The 18,046-nt window shown below is 41.4% G+C and overlaps 1 pseudogene; it reads left to right on the plus strand.

The window, feature by feature from the left end:
* The window catches only part of LOC111956983 (receptor-type tyrosine-protein phosphatase N2-like), a 142,392-nt pseudogene that overhangs the window by 40,833 nt on the left and 83,513 nt on the right, over nt 1-18,046 (plus strand).

Below are 18,046 nucleotides of genomic sequence, written 5' to 3' on the forward strand. Positions count from 1 at the left end.
CTTCTTCCRTGGTGTCCTCCCATGAACACCATTCTTGTTTAGTGTTTTACGTATCGTAGACTCRTCAAMAGAGATGTTAGCGTTTTCCAGAGGTTTCTATAAGTGTTTATCTGACACTCTAGGATTCTTCTTAACCTCATTGRGCATTCTGCGCTGTGCTCTTGCAGTCATCTTTGCAGGACAGCTTACCGTGGACTGATGAACATCAAGGTTTTTAGAGATACTTTTGTAACCCTTTCCAGCTTTATGCAAGTCAACARTTCTTTAATCTTAGGTYTTCTTRGATYTMATTTGTTTGAGGCATGGTTCACATCAGGCAATGCTTCTTGTGAACAGMAAACKCAAAATGTTGTGAGTGTTTTTTATAGGGCAGGGCAGCTCTAACCAACATCTCCAATCTCATYTCATTGATTGGACTCCAGGTTATCTGACTCCTGACTCCAATTAGCTTTTGGATAAGTCATTAGCCTAGGGGTTCACATACTTTTTCCAACCTACACTGTGAATGTTTAAATTATSTATTCAATATAGACAAGAAAGATACAATAGTTTGTGTGTAATTAGTTTAAGCAGACTGTGTTTGTCTCTTGTGGTGACTTAGATGAAGATCAGATCAAATGTTATGACCAATTTATGCAGAAATCCAGGTATTTCCAGAGTTCACCTACTTTTTCTTGCCACTGTAAGTAGAACCACAATGACTATGTTGTTAAACCATTTTGGTGTTATCCTCAATGATTTGAAATGCATTGTGTCCACATGTGTCGTTGAATTGTGGTTTAAATTGTCACATAATCAAGGTGGCAGTGCAGAAGAAGTCGACCCACTCAATGGACGTGGAGGAGGTGGCTGCGSTGGAGGGCTGGATCCAGGCAGTGGAGCCTCCTGCTGCCAAGATGGTCTACCAGGAGCCCCTKAAGAAGAAAGTGAACATCCAGGAGCTGCAGCTAGATGTCAAAGCTGCTGTGGCCACGAAGAAAACAACTGATGATGACTACGGCTATGTCATCACTGACACAGAGTGAGTAGTACCTTTCATAAGTAATGAATGAGGCAACCACAGCTAATCATTCAAGGTTCGATGTTTGTGCGGAATTGCATTTAGTATAGTACAAAGGAGTCTTTTTTAGTCCAGGGCCAACTATGGTGAATTGACAGGTGTCGACATGTTTGTGTTGGGTAYGCTAGATCAGTAGCAACCATTTGCATCCATTGGTACAGTTCTGTTTGTACCATGACTTTTGTTTTTATTTTTGTTTACTGTCTTGAATAGGCATAGCTGGAGTTGCTTTGAAACAAACCATTACAAATGGAAACAGAAATGTGCTTTAGATGCTAGACACCCAAAGGCCTAYTGTGTCCCTGTCAGAGTAATTTCTCATTCCACATTTTAACTCACTGTTGGGAAAGTAATTTACCATGACTTAAAAAAAAAAAAAAGGGTTTCGCTCACTGAATGTATTACCCTAGATTATTTTCAATGTTTCAGTACTGGACTCATATTCATGCATRAACGTAAATAAATCATTCATTTATGTAGTATTGGCAATTGACAAAACAATTTTATTTACATGAATCAAAACCATACCCCGGTGTGGTATATCATATGCATGTGCATTAAACATCTCACGTGCGTATATCATTCAGTAGATGATGATCTGAAGGTGTTCAGGTCAAGTCCCTCTCCAGGGCACGGAACCCACAGCCCAKCAGGCCACCAGGAACTGGAGCCCACATCCCTTCACTATTCCATCATAATCAGGTCTGGAGGGCCTCCACTCTCCATAGGGGGCTGGGCTGGGGCTATGGAATATCAAGGACTTTTCTCAATGTCTGTATAAGACAGTTTCTCCTTTTAAACTCCATACTCCCACTACGTTATGTGATTAACTAGGACTGAGGTTTGCACTGAAATGTATATCTTCCCGAGTCCTGGTCATCAGAGACCCTGACTGTGTTTTACAGGTGGGGTACATCATTAGCTGTGGCCAGCGCTGAACTGAGCCACCGTGGTGCAGATGCACCATTTCATTTGCACCTCTCTGTCTGGCCTGAAGTCTAAGGGAGTGGCTRTGTCTCAAATKGCACCCTTTTGCCTAAATTGCACCCTTTTGSCTACAGGGCTCTGGTCAAAAGTAGTGTACTATATAGGGAATAGGGTGCCATTTGGGACACAGGCAGAKCACACAGGTGATTCATCATGCCAGAGGAAACACCTGCTCCCCCAGTTCTCATACCTCACCCTCCCTCCGTGTCTCCCTGCCTCCCTCATCTCCCTATTTGTCCCTCTCTCCTTTTATTCGCCCTTACCCTCTCACCTCCCTGTCTTTGGCCTTCACTCCCTTCCCCCCTCCCCCATCTCCTCCCCCTCCTACCATCCATCCCCCTGACCTCCGTGCCTCTCGCCCCTCTTGTGTCCCCTCTCCTCTCTGAATGTGACAGGAATGTAATGTGTCGGAGCTCTCACCCACACTTAACAGGCTAAGGTGACAACTCTGTTGATGAACTCTGTATTTTTCTCTCCCCAGCGCCCTACAGACTGATGAGGGACTCCACTTGATGGAGATTCTGGCACGGCGGGCCAAGCTGCAGATGACTGACTTCCTGGAGCTCTCGTATGTATTTTATTCATGATTAACATTTTTATAGATTTTTCACACACTCAACTAAACAGAACAGAAACAACAAACACGGACTACACCACTTTTATGTATTTAACCTTTTTATGTAACTATTCATTTTGACTGCATGCTTAAAACAGACGTGACTAGAWTTGATTTTACTCAGGAATCTTATACGGTGCTGGGTAGAATCTAAAATGGGTTGTACAGTAATTCCTTGTAGCAGGTAGATAGGTATGCATCCACTGACTAATGCAGACTGAAATGCAGGGTAGTGTGTGGAGAGAGTTTATACAATATACTCTATAAAAATAGCTCAATGGATACAGTTAGGCTTTAGGTGTCATGAGCACCATGTCAAGTCAAAYGTTAACTGAGGGGCTTAAACAAAAATATATCAAATCAAACATTTGAATTATTAAACTGACAAACAGGTTAAAAGCCGAAGAAAGGCAGGCTTACTGAGACACAAGATGTCCCGGACACTGTCTTATTCTTATTCTGTAAACATTCGAGCTGGAGGTTGAAGATTATTGACACGTACACATTATTGACATGAGGTGCCATATACAGTACATGTAACTGCCAAAATAAAGGAAACACCAACATAGTGTCTTAAWAAGGCGTTGAGCCACCACAAGCCACCAGAACAGCTTCAATGCACATTGCATAGATTCTACAAGTGACTGGAACTCTATTGGAGGGATGCAACACCATTCTACAAGGAATTCCATCATTTGGTGTTTTGTTGATGGTGTTGGAAAACACTGTCTCAGGCGATGATCCAGAATCTCCCATAAGTGTTCATTTGGGTTGGGATCTGGTGACTGAGACAGCCATGGAATAAGGTTAACATCGTTTACATGCTCATCAAACCATTCGGTGACCAATCAAACCCTGTGGATGGGGGCATTGTCATGCTATAGGGCATAACCATGGTAGCTAAAATATTGGCCAAATTCATGGCCTGCCCAGCATTTTTATACATGACCCTAAGCATGATGGGATGTTAATTGCTTAATTAACTCAGGAACCACACCTGTGTGGAAGCACTTGTTTTCAATATACTTTGTATCCATTCATTTTCTTAAGTGTTTCCATTATTTTGGCAGTTACCTGGCTGCAATCATGAACAGGACTGAACTCTCCATGAACCTCCCTCTCTTTCTCCAAAATTGTTATGTTTTTCACTGCAGGTATCTGACTTTAAACACACGCACTCACAAACACATACACACACACACACACACACACACACACACACACACACACACTTAGAATGCAATGAGGCTTTTAAAGCCATCCCCAACCAAATGAGAGTATATAGTGACACACTGTGCTGGTCTGCGTAGTCAGTGGCATCTCCTTCACATAGTCTAACCAAAAACGACCTTACACACATTTTACGCACATTATTTAAAGACTTTCAAAATAATATTAAAGAGGAAATCTTATCGACATTCTGTAAAGACATGGTGCCATAACCTGTCACAAGTTCATTTCCTGAACCGTCATGCCCTGTACCCCACAAGTAAACACTGCTTTATGATGGGCCTCTCTCCTACCTTACTTATKTTCAAGTCTGACATTGTGGTCATTGTAATGCAGTCATTCATCAAGTGAACATACACTGCTATACTCAATAACCGTAGCAGTGTGTATGCGAGAACAATTTACCGCCATAAATACAATGCAACGTGCTGATGACAGGCATAAGAAAGAGAGTATTGTATGGGCTGATAGGCCCCCTTTGTGTTTTTCTAACTACTACGCTTGATTGTTGGCGGTACAGGTAGGGATTGGCCGATTCCGTATCATGTGACACTGTGAATAAGGTTCTGAATGGCCCTTGTTTCTGAAGCACCTCACGGCGCTAGAGAGGTATACACTGCTCTGTATTCAGCCCTTCAGCCCATGGGTGGCCTTACAGGGCTGGGCTAATGTACCTTTTGTCTTTGTCCCTTTCTGGAACTGAAAGGGCCTTGGTATGGGAGAGTGATGGATTGGGTGGGAGMGAGCTGGGGCCCTTTGTTAGAGCTCCGAGTCGGCCCAGCAGGGGGAGCAGCCTGGACAATTTGTCCAAGCCGCCACGCTTATTTGGGCCGTCCCACTCCTTGCAGCTAACCGCTGCTGATCCTAGACCACCACCCCACCCTGGAGCCTGGGAGAATGGCTCTCCACATAATCAAATACTGGGCCCTCAATTCAGCCCAGCCAGCATGGCTCCTCTCACCTTTCATGTTGACTCATTTGTGCAAGCATGACTTGGTTCTGTAGGACCTTGAAATTAGTGTCTATCATGTTTACCATAATGAAGGAAAATATAGATATGCATACAGGGTAATTCAATGTTACCGTTATATGTAGTAACACAGTATGTTAGACAYTGTGGCCAAATGTTATATATACTTGAATCAATCATCTATCTTTGTGTTATTTTGTATGATCGAAAGGACGATATAGAATAGGAGAATACAGACGCCGCTGTCAGAAACGTCTTGAATTGATCATGTCAGGCCGAACATGGCGGTTGAAAGCAGAGACGTTGGTTTTGATGTGTCAATGTGGGTGGTTTGCTTCAGAATCATGTAGCATTAGTTCACTCTGAATAATAGTTGTTGTGCAACACTTACCGACTGTAGTCAGACTCCAATTTGATGGGGGTGACGTAATGTCTGACTTCATATGCTGCTCATTTCAAAGTATAACCACTAGGTGGGGAGATGCACCTTCGCTGGTTGCTTGTAATGCAGCCTATGTGTTACTGAATACTGAAGACGCATTAGACAAGACTCATTTATTTTCACTGTAGAATCACAAAGCAAAAGATTGATGGACAATGACAGTTCAACTTTTTATATATATATTCTAACATACTTAAAGGGAGCGCTTTTACATGGGAGTAATATTCTGCTGAAGAAAGCATGCGCTTCAGCTTGAAAATCACAAGTACATGATTTACTTTTGCTGTAGTATTGAATTTTGAAAAACTTTCATTGGGTGGCGGTTGGCGTAGTTCAGAGACCTCATGCCCATATGGGACAMAAGGGCACATGCCCCCTCACATTTGGCCAGTTTTTTTTTTTTTTTTTCAGATGTTCAATTAATTACAAAACTTTATTTTTAAGCCCACGTTTTATCGTTATTATTTATCAAAAAAGATCTGTCAGCTTTTGCGGCGGGTGCACACTGACCGGACCCACCCCCGTTCCTATTCTCCCTAGTAAGTGGTTCCTTCCAAGGTGCAGCACACAGCAAAGATATGACGGAGCAAAGAGAGTGTAGAGTGATACGTGCAGCGTTTGATTAGCTGCCGATGAGGGCAGGAGGTACTGTATGTTTCTAAATGAAGTTGATCAAGCTATGTAGCCTATGGATAAAGCAAAAATGTTTTATTGTTTCTCTGTAATACTAGCCACCTAGCAATTGTATGAAGTTGTCTTGATCTAGCCAGCTAGATAGGTTCCCAACCGCCGAACCTCATAACTAGCTACCAAGCCTTTTCAGGCTGTCAATCAAGTTAGAGTAGCTTGTCTAACTATCTTAGCTGGCATGCCTGCAGCAAKGTTGCTAGACTTTAGAAAAGCGAGCAATTACTATATGTACCGAATTAGACTCRCATTCCTTTCCATCTTTTACCCAGATTTTAGCAGAGATACAGAGAAGCATATTTATTTTCTTTAAAAAAAAGAACCACCAGTCAGGAGGATACAGACAGTTCAAAAGATATGCTTAGATATGCAGAAAGAGACTTGGTTTAACTGTAATCTGGCACCTTATGATCATATCATGATATTTGTGTATTAATTATGATTCCATGATATGTACCTGTGTTGATGATGTGTGCTATGATCCCATGTACTGTGTTGTAATTTGAATGTAATATCCTGGGCATGTTAGTGCAGTATATTGAGATGTGTGATTTACAACAGTCAGAATGACACCCTCGTTAAAATGACAATTGAACAGGTAAAGAGGTATGCTTAGATAACCTATGCAGAGAAATGTACATCTTTTTTAACATAGAATTATGGCTCTAAATTGCAGGAAAAATGTGTTTCAGGTGTTTGAAAAATGCAAAATTCTCCAACCACCTCCCCTCCATCCTCACGTACTTTGTGCCCCCTCTAAAATAAAATGGCTGCATGGCGCCCCTGGCGTAGGTCAGGAAACATATCAATGTGTTATGAAGTCACAGTGAGTGATGTTCCTTTTCAACYGCTAATAGATCGAACTCTTAATAGATGTGAAAAATCTATACATCTAGAGTGTTACGGGGGTGAATATCATAGAATGGTTGAAAGGYTGGCTGCTGGTTGAGGTTATCTTCCACACATTGCTAGATACCTTAACCTCCTGGCTGGATACATTMTTTTACTTCAACATACAGTACAGCAAAACACTTTCTGTTCAATAGGTTGCCAAAAATAAAATGTACCGCATTTTATGTTCAATAGGTTGCCATAACCTGGTTTTATTCTGGGTGGTTCGCCCTCCTTCATCACCYTTAGCACTTTTCAGCTCAAGATATATTTTTACAGCCTGAAAAGTATTTGTCCAGTGTCCACCCTAGATTTGCTCTTTGGAAATTGAGAATTGAGGGGAAAAATAATATCTGTACATTTCATTTGTACAGTGCTTTTCATTACACACAAAATTTACAAAGCTCTGTACATAAGCAATTGTCCCTATGACTGTCAGTGAAGGGACACACATAAAGTATGTGTACCTAATCCTAGACCAAAACCCTCCTTGTCAATTGTTGTTTGTAAAACACTCAGAGGCACATTGAGATTCAAGAGGTATCCTGCGGAAACGGCTCCTTTGGCTACAGGGATTCTAACAGTTTATGGGGTAGCCAGAGGTAAAATACTATTCAAGCACTGTGTGTGTACGGCTCTGATTTTAACACTATCAGTCCTGAGACCCCAGGAAAAATGGGCTTTTCAATTTATCTGACATTCATTTATCTGCATGTCCAGCCCTTACATTTAGCCTCACACTGAAGTGTTTAACCATTTTATTTTCAGGACAATCAGGGCTACAAGTACAGCACAAAACTATTTGACATAAACAGCTGCATTCATAGGTTAATTGACAAATGTCAATACAAAAACAAGGTCTGCYAAAGCAAAAAMCGGATAGAAATAACGTATATGAATGCTGTAAGTACAGAAATGTTTTGCTTAGTGGGAAATGAATATCCAACTAGTCAGTGACAGCTGTTTGGAGTTTGTGATAGCAACTATGTGAGCTTATACCAGTATTATAGACACTATGTCCTGGGATTTCCTATGATCTTCTATGTAGAAGTACMCCTTCTAATGACTATTGTGTACCTTGTAAGCGTCATTGTGTAGCTTGTGAGCATCATAGTTCATGTTCGTAGGAGTCTYAGCTTTTCATAGAKAGCTTTTAATAGTTTGTAGCTCAAACCATTTTGCCTCTATGGACGTGTTTGTAAAAAGACATGGCCCTGGGCCCCTTCGGGATCTGCCCTTGTCTCACAAACAACGCTCCAGCTCAGCCCCCGTTAATTACACAGAAGTCTGTAGCTCAAACACACAATGTTTAAAAAGGGGTTAGAAGACTCATTGGGTTAATGACCTGGTCTGTTCTTTGTAAGGCAAGAGGGCAGAAAAACAATGCTTTACCACCATGAAAAAAAATATATTTCTCGTTGATCATGTTTGGAATGTCTCATCTCACTGTGTGTGTTTTTTTTKACAGAGTGGTGGGCCCAGCTGTGACCTTCAGAGTACGACCTAATACCCAGAATGTCAGCACTGCAGATGTGGCCAACGTAGCAGGTAGGTCTGAGCTGCTCTGATAGCTAAATGTTATATATATATATTGCAAAAAAAGCAATCTCTTGTGCTTTAGTGGAGCATGTTGGAACTGAAATGGACATTTTAGCTTTTTCAAATATCCAAGATTTTGTTGTTTACTCTCAGAGAACTGGTCCACAGTTTTTATAGCTCCATACTGAAAATTCTCTGTATAGACCTCTGATAATGGAGATGTGCTGTCGGGAGAAAGAGTCAAATCTAAGKGACATCCGTAAGCGTTATTAGGAAGCCTCCCTTGCACCAATCACAACTCTTCTCTGGTGAGTGAAATACAGGTATGCATTGTCAAAGAACCCCCAAGGAAAGGAGAGAATAGCTGTATTTGTATATAGTTATCATTACTGATAAACATACAAGGCTGCTTCAACAGTTATGAGAAAATATTTATATTTATATAAGAAGATAATGTTTTCCCCCACGAATTGGAATTTGTAACATATCATACYAATGGCAAAATTGTAGTGTAGATATTGGGGGGGTGGGGGAGAACAGTAGGGGTGTGGGGGGGGGGTCCTCCACCCCCGATATTTAAAATGCATTTCCAGCAATTCTACACAGTTTGATTTATTATGCCTCTCTTGAGGGGTATTTTGAGGGGAAAACACAATAAAAGTGGAAGGGCCCCCAACCCCCCCCAAAATTAAACATTTTGTTTTTAGGGAAACTGATTTTTTTGGGGAAAACAGCTGACTCCCTGCACATTTTGCAACGGGGCAGAGAGAAAAATGTGTGGTTTTATAATGCTATTCTACAATTTTAGTCAGCTAATTAAAGCTAATTTCCTGCAATTCTGCAAAAAAATTCATGGGGCAGAGAGAAACCTTTTCTGTTTTATAGCTAATCTCATGCTATTCTTCACATTTTGCCATGAGGATGAGATAAATGTTTGCAGTTTTAAAGCTAATTTCCAGCTACTCTACACATTTTGCCATGACGCTGACAGAAAATGTTGCAGTTCTAATGTAACTGTCCAGTGAAAATGTCACTTTTAAAAGTTAATATTCTGTCAACTCATACCCAAATAATGTTGTTGACTCATCCTATACTGGTATTTGTGGACAAAGCATAAATTGGAGAAAAATTACCACCTTAACAAACAAACAGACCAATTCAAAAATGCTTGCTATTTTCTCATAGGGGATAATGTCTGGCCAATCAGCGGTCTACTCGCATTAATATTTTTTGTGACCGTATACACCCACACCATTCTGCTTTTGGGGTACGCCCACACCATTTCAACACAGCTGCTTTTTAACATACTTAATTACTATTTTTGGGAAGGAAAACTACTTCACTCATATTGTAATTAGTTTGAACTATAGTTCAAATTTCATAGAAATCTAGAAACACTGGACAGTTACTTTAAAGGTCGACTTTTGGATAAAAAACCGCAAAAATAACAGCTTTAAACTGTATAACTGATCAATGCACCATCATACCAGGTCATTTAATGCTTAAAATATTTGTTGGCTATTTGGCTTTAGTGCCATTTCTTTCCGATCTCAGCTTCCCTCCAAAAACAAATCCTGTGAAATGACATCAATACATACTGGAGGAGTTACTGGCTAGCTACAAGTGGCTAGCTTAGCTAATGAACTAGTTACGTGGGTTGCAGCATGCATGACCAGAATGACATATCGATGAACCACCAAAGGCACACCCCATTTCTGTTTGAAAATTGAGGAGTTAGACTGCTTTTTGTGCCCAAAGTCGACCGTTAAAGCTAATTATCTGCAATTCTCCACATTTTGCCATTGCCTATGACGTGTTAATGTGATATCGGGAGGTCGGGGGCACCCATTTACATTTTTTTTTATACATTATTGGGGAGACGAATCGACCTGTTCTGAATATTGGGGGGATCCCCCGTGGCAATTTCACCTATGTAGCAGGGGACAGACACACACACACACACACACACACACACACACACACACACACACACACACACAGGGAAATTGCTCTGTCAAAGTAAGTTTAGCTTGAATAGATAAATCTAGTTTTTTCTCCCTTCGTCTAGTGATGACAGTTTTGATAATTGAACTCCACACTCTTGATCAAGTGATTGTGTAATGGCTACCCCCGTCCTGTTTCACAAGTGCTATTGTTCGTGTTCGTGTCCTCGTTTCTCATTTCCAGCCCCGGACTAACTTGTTTTGAGAGGTCATGGATGAGCCTTTATTCGTATTAATGCAGTTGACAGAACCGCACTTGAAATGAAATACGGCTGCCTCTTAACTTAAGTGCAGTAGTGTGGGTGTGCTGCTGTCTCTAAAGCATAATTTGTCATATTCAACAAGAGTATCGGCAAAGATTATTTCAATAGCCCCAGTTGATGTGGTTTTTCTGAGACGTTAAGCATTACAAGGCTATTGTAATGGCATCATTTTATCATCATTTTACAGTTTCTTCCAGACGCATTGGAGAAATCTGTGTGCCCATGTTTTAAGCAGTTGGAGACAAAACTTAAATGATAMAATTTTAATCATCTTCGCATTATTTAATTTAAATGGCACTGTAAGAGATTTCAATATGACATCATAGCTACCATAAATAAGGTGTGTTATCATACCATTATTATAAGATACATWAAAAAAATGTTGGGCTGTGTCCMAAATGGCACCCTATTCCCTATACAGTGCACTATTTTTTACCAGGACCTTGGGATGCAGCCTTGGACTGGCTGGACACTGGACAAAGGAGTCAGTGTTACCTCATAGAACATTAGCATTCTTCTGCTCCATGTGAACAATACTGGATCGATAGAGAGCCAGCCTCCTGGCCGTCCCGGGCCAGAGTGGAGGAGGGCGGAGGACTGTGCTGGTATTCTGGGGTGCAGCAGCACGGCCCTAGCTGTGTYGCAAATGGCACCCTGTTCCCTAAATATCTAGTGGACTACTTTTGACCAGGGCCCATATGGCTCTGGTCAGAAGTAGTGCACTATATAGGGAATATGGTGCAATTTGGGACTCAACCCCTGGATTGCCCTGGCCTGCCCTGTATTGCCCTGGCCTGCCCTGTATTGCCCYGGCCTGCTGAGTAAAGAACCCTGGAGTGGAGCTCGTGGAGCTCCTGTCACGCATACCCGGCCATTGTTAGGAACCCAGGGCCAGGCAAAGGCTATTGTCAGGGGGGGGTGTCAAGATGGTGAGCAGCGGGGTGATGACCCTCATTGTCAGGCCTATTCATGCACGCTGTGGAGCCATGGAGTGGCAGGCCCAAAAACCACTTCCAGTGGTGCGTCTCGGCCGTGAGAACCAGGCTCCTCAATTGGCTGGAGGTCAGGGTCAGGCCAGCCAGCCGCGCAATTAGCACATTAAGCAAGGTCCCCAATAAAGTCCACAATAGAATGCAGAAATGAGTTGTCTACAAACTGTATCCACTTAAAATGTTATTTAGTCAAAGATATTTTTAATGGCCTAACTGGTTTGACTGAATGTGTATTATTGACCATTAAACTGACCTCCCTGTGTTTTCTATGAAGAGGAGAACATCCATTGTCTTCCCTGACAATAGCTAGTTACTCATTCACTGGCTGAATGTAATATCTGAGGTTTGATTTGTGTCTTGACATGGAAATAATTCTGTGTCACAGAGGTCACAAACAGTTCAATAAGTTATGAAGGCGGTTTTCCCTCGCAAAGTGGTATCGGTGAATGGCTGAGTTTCTATGTTTGACACACTTTTTAAAAAGCAAGGAAATTCKGATCATTCTGATCAAGTTCACATACATCTATCAAACCAGTTTTTCTTCTGTCAGTTCCTCACTTATGCAGAMAGCWCTGTAGAGCGGTGTTGTTTTGGGCACTGGTATTCAACCAGAGTAAACACTAAACAGTAGATGCAACACTTTCAGTTGGGCAGTGTTTACTTTAAGNCTGTAGAGCGGTGTTGTTTTGGGCACTGGTATTCAACCAGAGTAAACACTAAACAGTAGATGCAACACTTTCAGTTGGGCAGTGTTTACTTTAAGACACATTCCTATTCACTCCCATTCACTCCCTGTATCTGGTAGTCCTAACCTTGATGGCCTTGAATATACTATGAACCATGAGTCATTTCTGATCACCGGAGTTGAAATGAGACCCCAATTCCTCTGATCATTACAAAGACCGTTGGTTGTATTTTTTCTCTCTCTTTTCACGGTTGAGTGGTTTAGCATAGATCTCATAATACTGACAGCTCTGACCTTCACTCCAGCTTTAACACTTGTTAAAATGTCAAATCTTATTAGCTGGCTCTTTAGGAAAAAGTAATGTGGTTTATCTACCTAAGTTCTCTTCTCCCTGATGTGAGGAAAGCCTTCAACCTCTGGTTGGCTCAGTCTTAGRGCTTAGCTTTTAGGGCACTCACTTACCCTAAGTATGTGTGTTCTGCTGCAGAGAGAAATTGAATAAATACTATGTATACCTGTTTAACGTGATTTATTGTCATCCATGTGACTGTATATGCACATGATGTTGATGTGCAACGTGAGATTTGTGACATTGTATTACAAATCTTGTGGTAATGATGCTTSTCTGGTTTTCATTATCATCAGCTTGATCTTTCTGCATTATCTGAGAGAAGTCACRTGCTTTTACTTCTTCCTTGAAAAGTTCCAAATAACATAGCATTTTGTCATCTTCCTAGATCTCTGTATGCTTGTCTGTTTTAACCATACAATATACAGAAGCTTAACACATTAGTGTATAAAACATACTACTCCCCMCCAAGCCAGCTGATCCTTGGTGACCTTTCACATAATCATCATCAGTAGCCGCTCAGTCCCAAATCAAATCCAAATCAAATTTTATATTTGTCACATGCTTCGTAAGACCAGCAGTGAAATGCTTACTTACGGGCCTTTCCCAACAATGCAGAGAGAAACATATTGAAAAAATATAGAAGCATAATAACACGAGGAGTATATACACAATGAGTAACGATAACTTTGTTATATGCGCGGGATAGCAGTACTGAGTCGATGTGCAGGGGTATGAGGTAATTGAGGTAGATATGTACATATAGGTAGTGGGTAAAGTGACTAGGCTACAGGACAATAACCAGTAGCAGCAGCGTATGTGATCAAAAGAGTCAAAAGAGTTAGTGCAAAAGGGGGTCAAAAGTAGTACACTGTATGGGGAATTGGGTGTCATTTTGGACAAACCCTGACTTTGTCATCAGCACTTTCTGTTTGGATTCACTCCTTTAATTGTCTCCATTGATTTCCTGTGTGATTTCATTGGAAACAAGTCTCCCCAATGGGACTATGGGCCCACTTAAGCCCTACAGGAGCCACCAGATCCATTGAAGTTAACTTCATTTAGTTTGCCTGTTGATCAATTCTCATCTCATGCTGAAGGATAATCAATTCTGGATTTTCTCTAGCTAGTAGCTAATAGCAACCTGTTGGCCAAAATGTGCTCAAAATCAAATTGGGGGAAAATGAAATGACAAAAACAGTTGTTTATTGATGTCATTTGTTGTGACACAGTGTGGTGCGTTATCTCTATTGTCTATCGGCGTATGCGTGGTGGTTGTGTTTTGTGATTTCTGAGAAATCACTACAAGTGAGACCTCGATCCTTTGTGTCCCCTGCAGTTCAGAGTTGCTTGTGGTTATTTTGGTCTGACTTCAGAGAGAGCTGGGGTGGGGGGTGGAATCCTCTAGAGCTTTGGGAGCATCTGTGGGTCCTGCTGTGAAGAGGGTGGATCATCACAGGTGTTGTGTGGAAGCTGAGTTTGTTTAGCAGCGGTGGTAGCGTGGGCGTCATGGTCCTCAGCCAGCCCTCTCTGGGCAGACCTCTCAGGGTCCCTCTCTCTCACAGCTGGCAGCTCTACTCTGGGTGTATCCCAAATGGCACCCTATTCCCTATACAGTGCACTACTTTTGACCAGGGCCCATAGGGCTATGGTTAAAAGAAGTGCACTATGTAGGGAATAGGGGGCATTTGGGATGCAACCTCTGTGTTGGCCCTGCTCCTGGAACTCCAGCTTCAGCTCAGGCTTCATGCCTCCTACAGATGGCACCCTATTTCCGAATGTAGTGCACCACTTTTGACCAGGGCTTTGGTCAAAAGTAGTGCACTATATTAGGGAATAGGGTCCCATTTGTGCTGCAGATGGCTTGACTGACTGGAGCTCTCTGCTGGCTCTGCTGCCTGACTCCACACTTGCAGCACGCTTGCATCATTCCAGGGCAGGCAATGGACTGGCTGGCTTGGAGAGGGAGAGGGAAGCTTCCGTGTCGCTGYGGTCTGTTTCTCTGTGCGAAAAATGCAGTATGTGTGGGATGTGTAAATGAATACTCTAAGCTTGGATGTAGGCCTAGTTCCTGTAATGAAGATGATGACATAACATAACACAACATGTAGGGCAGAAATACCTTCTTGAACATGTGCCTTCATTACAAACTTGTATGGGATCCGTAAATATGAATTCAAATGTTAAATTATGAGCCTAGTTAGCCGTGATTGGCTGAAATAATGGAGGTGATGACCATGCTGACTGTTGGCCATGTGTTTACATGTGAATTCTTAAAGAGATGGGTGTAAAAAAAGAAGACCTCTCTAGCACTCAACAAATCGTTCAAGGGCATTTTCTCCTACTGGTATCCTAAGTGGGATAACACGTTTAGCAACTTTTAAAGCAGCATAACTTTCCCATGCTTCCTCCAATCACAAGCTCTGAATCTGAACTGAATCTGAGGATTTCAGATTTGTATACACAACCCCCGTTTGGGACTTAGCATTCCATCACTATCACTATTTTCTTACTGCAGGATGGATTATACCCCCATATGATTGAGGSCCTCTTCATGTCAGACATGACAGAGTCTTCTCTCTGGGTGTGTAATAAAGCCATGTTCCTCCAAACTTCCTAGTCTGGCTTCTCTATCTCTCTCTCTCTCACTCCAGTGAAGAATGTTATTAAAGGCTAATAAAATGCTCCTGTTGTTCGCTCACCTTTGGTGGCCTGAGTACAAATATAGGATCTTAATTTGATCACTATTTTGATGCTGAGAATTTCAAACCTGGGGTGTATTCAAGGTTTAAAAGGCTTGTAAAGGCTTGTAAATTGTGTAATTTTCACTTTGAAATGTCAGACTTGATTTGCCCTAACGAAATAATGTATCAACCCGTTCAAAAAATKTCCATTAATTATAATCCACGTAATATTTCATATTTCCTGTTGCTGCATGATTATTTTCCTGCTTTAGCAAACTTGCTCAAATTAAGATCCTACATCTGTAGGCAGTATCCAGCTTCTCTTAGTGGGCTCTGAGATCCCTGATGAGAACAGAAGCAGACAGCTGAATTGATTGGCCCACTTCAGCGTATGGACCTTGATTACAGCCGCATTCAAGTGCTGTTCTGTTCTCTACATCACCTTATCCACTCCTCAGAGGAGAGGAGAGGAGAGGAGAGGAGAGGAGAGGAGAGGAGAGGAGAGGAGAGGAGAGGAGAGGAGAGTGACTCACTAGGATTAGACTGTCTGCCTGCCTGCTGCAAATAGCCAGCTAGCTGTGTTCGCCTCGAAAAACCTTCATATAGTCAAGACACACAGACTAATGCGGTCTGTATTATACAGTATGTTGTAAATTAAGTTGCATATATACAGTAGGCTACTACAAAGATGAAATGTACAGTATCCATATGTACTATACTGTTCTCAGAATAAGAAATATTTATTGTAATTTCTTCATTTAGTAAAATATTAATGTTGACCTTGAATGAGTAACACAATGATTGATGGCTTCAACATTATGTTATCAGTTTAATAGATATACAGATCACAGGAGGTTGGTGGCACCTTAATTGGGGAGAACGGTAATGGTAATGACTAGATCGGAATAGGTGGAAGGGTATCAAATACATCAAACACATGGTTTCCAGGTRTTTGATGCCATTCCGGCTATTGCGCCATTCCGGCTATTATTATGAGCCGTTCTTCCYTCAGCAGCCTCCTGTGATACAGATGTAGGATCTTAATTTGAGCCAGTTTGCTACATCCGGAAAATAATCTAGGGGTTGACACATTTTTTGTAAGGGAAAATCAAGTCTGACATTTCAAAGTGGAAATTACTTCAGAACTTTTTTAACCTCAAATACACTACAATTTTTACATTTCCTGCATTACAGGACATTTCACCTGCAACRGGGTGATCAAATTAAGATGCTACATCTGTACACAATATGTTCTACAGTGTGATTCACAAATGTCACTGTGTCCTGACTGAGTGAGTGATAGAATCATATTGGTACATACAGTACAATGGCTGCTTGGTATAGAAAGTTAGAGGTATCTCCATAAGGTGACGGTACGAGGCGAGCAGGAGAGGGTTCAACTCTCGTTTGATGGTTGGAGCCAACATGAAATGTCCCTTCAAAGCCGGGTGCTGGGACTTCTGTCTTTCTSTTTTAGAGTGTTTTATGTATTCTAACAGAGAGACAAAGTCAGCCCAGAAACTTCAAAGCTGCTGGGTGACATTTAGGTCTACATCTTCAAAGGACCGCTCCCTGCTTTTGTACTTCTGCTTTTTGTCTATAATTAATGTACTCCTTCCAGATTCTGAGTGGGATTAGAGAGCCAGACAGAATGTATGTATGTAGCCATAGCCACGGGAAGTAGGGGTGCTGAGGGTGATGCAGCACCCCATGAAAAATCGGATTTTAAAAAATATATATAAAACAAAACTCACAAAAGTAGAAGACTGATATAGACGTCTGTAGCGCAGGCATACATTTTTTTTGACATATGGTTTGTAACAATATGCTCCTCAAACAGATCACATTTCCAGAGTGGGCTCTCTGGTACTTTTAATGATTTGACCCATTTTATACATAGAAATTGACATTATAGGTCATTAACCAATCACAGCCCTCCTTTAGGATTGCACATTCAGCAAGTCACCAGCAGAGGGAGTTCCCTTTGAATCTATTTTCCCATTCACTGTGTTGGTGGTRCTCATACAATTGATAATACCTTCAGAATTAGCAAAGAGCCCACTCTGGAAATGTGATGTATTTCTTTATTGAACCTTTATTTAACTAGGCAGTTCAGTTAAGAACACATTCTTATTYACAATGACGGCCTACCGGGGAACAGTGGCTTAACTGCCTTGTTCAGGGGTGGAACTACAGATTTTTACCTTGTCAGCTCGGGGATTCGATACAGCAACCTTTCGGTTTCTGGCCCAACGCTCTAACCACTAACCTACCTGCCGCCCCATATTTGTAGAGTAAATTGTTCAAAATAATGTCTTAAAATGTATCAAATCAAAAAGGGTAGTTTTGAGATATTCATATTAATATTTTTTACGTTGAATAAATGAATGTGACATTTTTTATTTCAGAATCAAGAGTAAAGACATATACTTGATATTTTAGAGCACAATATGAGGAGAATAATGACGCAAAGATATTGTCTGTATCATGTATGGTTCACAGATTTTAGGGTCTTACAAGAGGCATGTATAGGTCTAAAAAGGGCCTAAAATGGCCACTTTCATCATGGTTTTCTCAAAAATGGTTTGTGATTCTTCCTGCAATGAAGTTTCTATGTGAGAATTGCCACAACAATCTGACATACCAAA

This window comes from Salvelinus sp. IW2-2015, linkage group LG32 (genome assembly GCF_002910315.2).
Source record: "Salvelinus sp. IW2-2015 linkage group LG32, ASM291031v2, whole genome shotgun sequence".
In the NCBI taxonomy this organism is placed as follows: Eukaryota; Metazoa; Chordata; class Actinopteri; order Salmoniformes; family Salmonidae; genus Salvelinus; species Salvelinus sp. IW2-2015.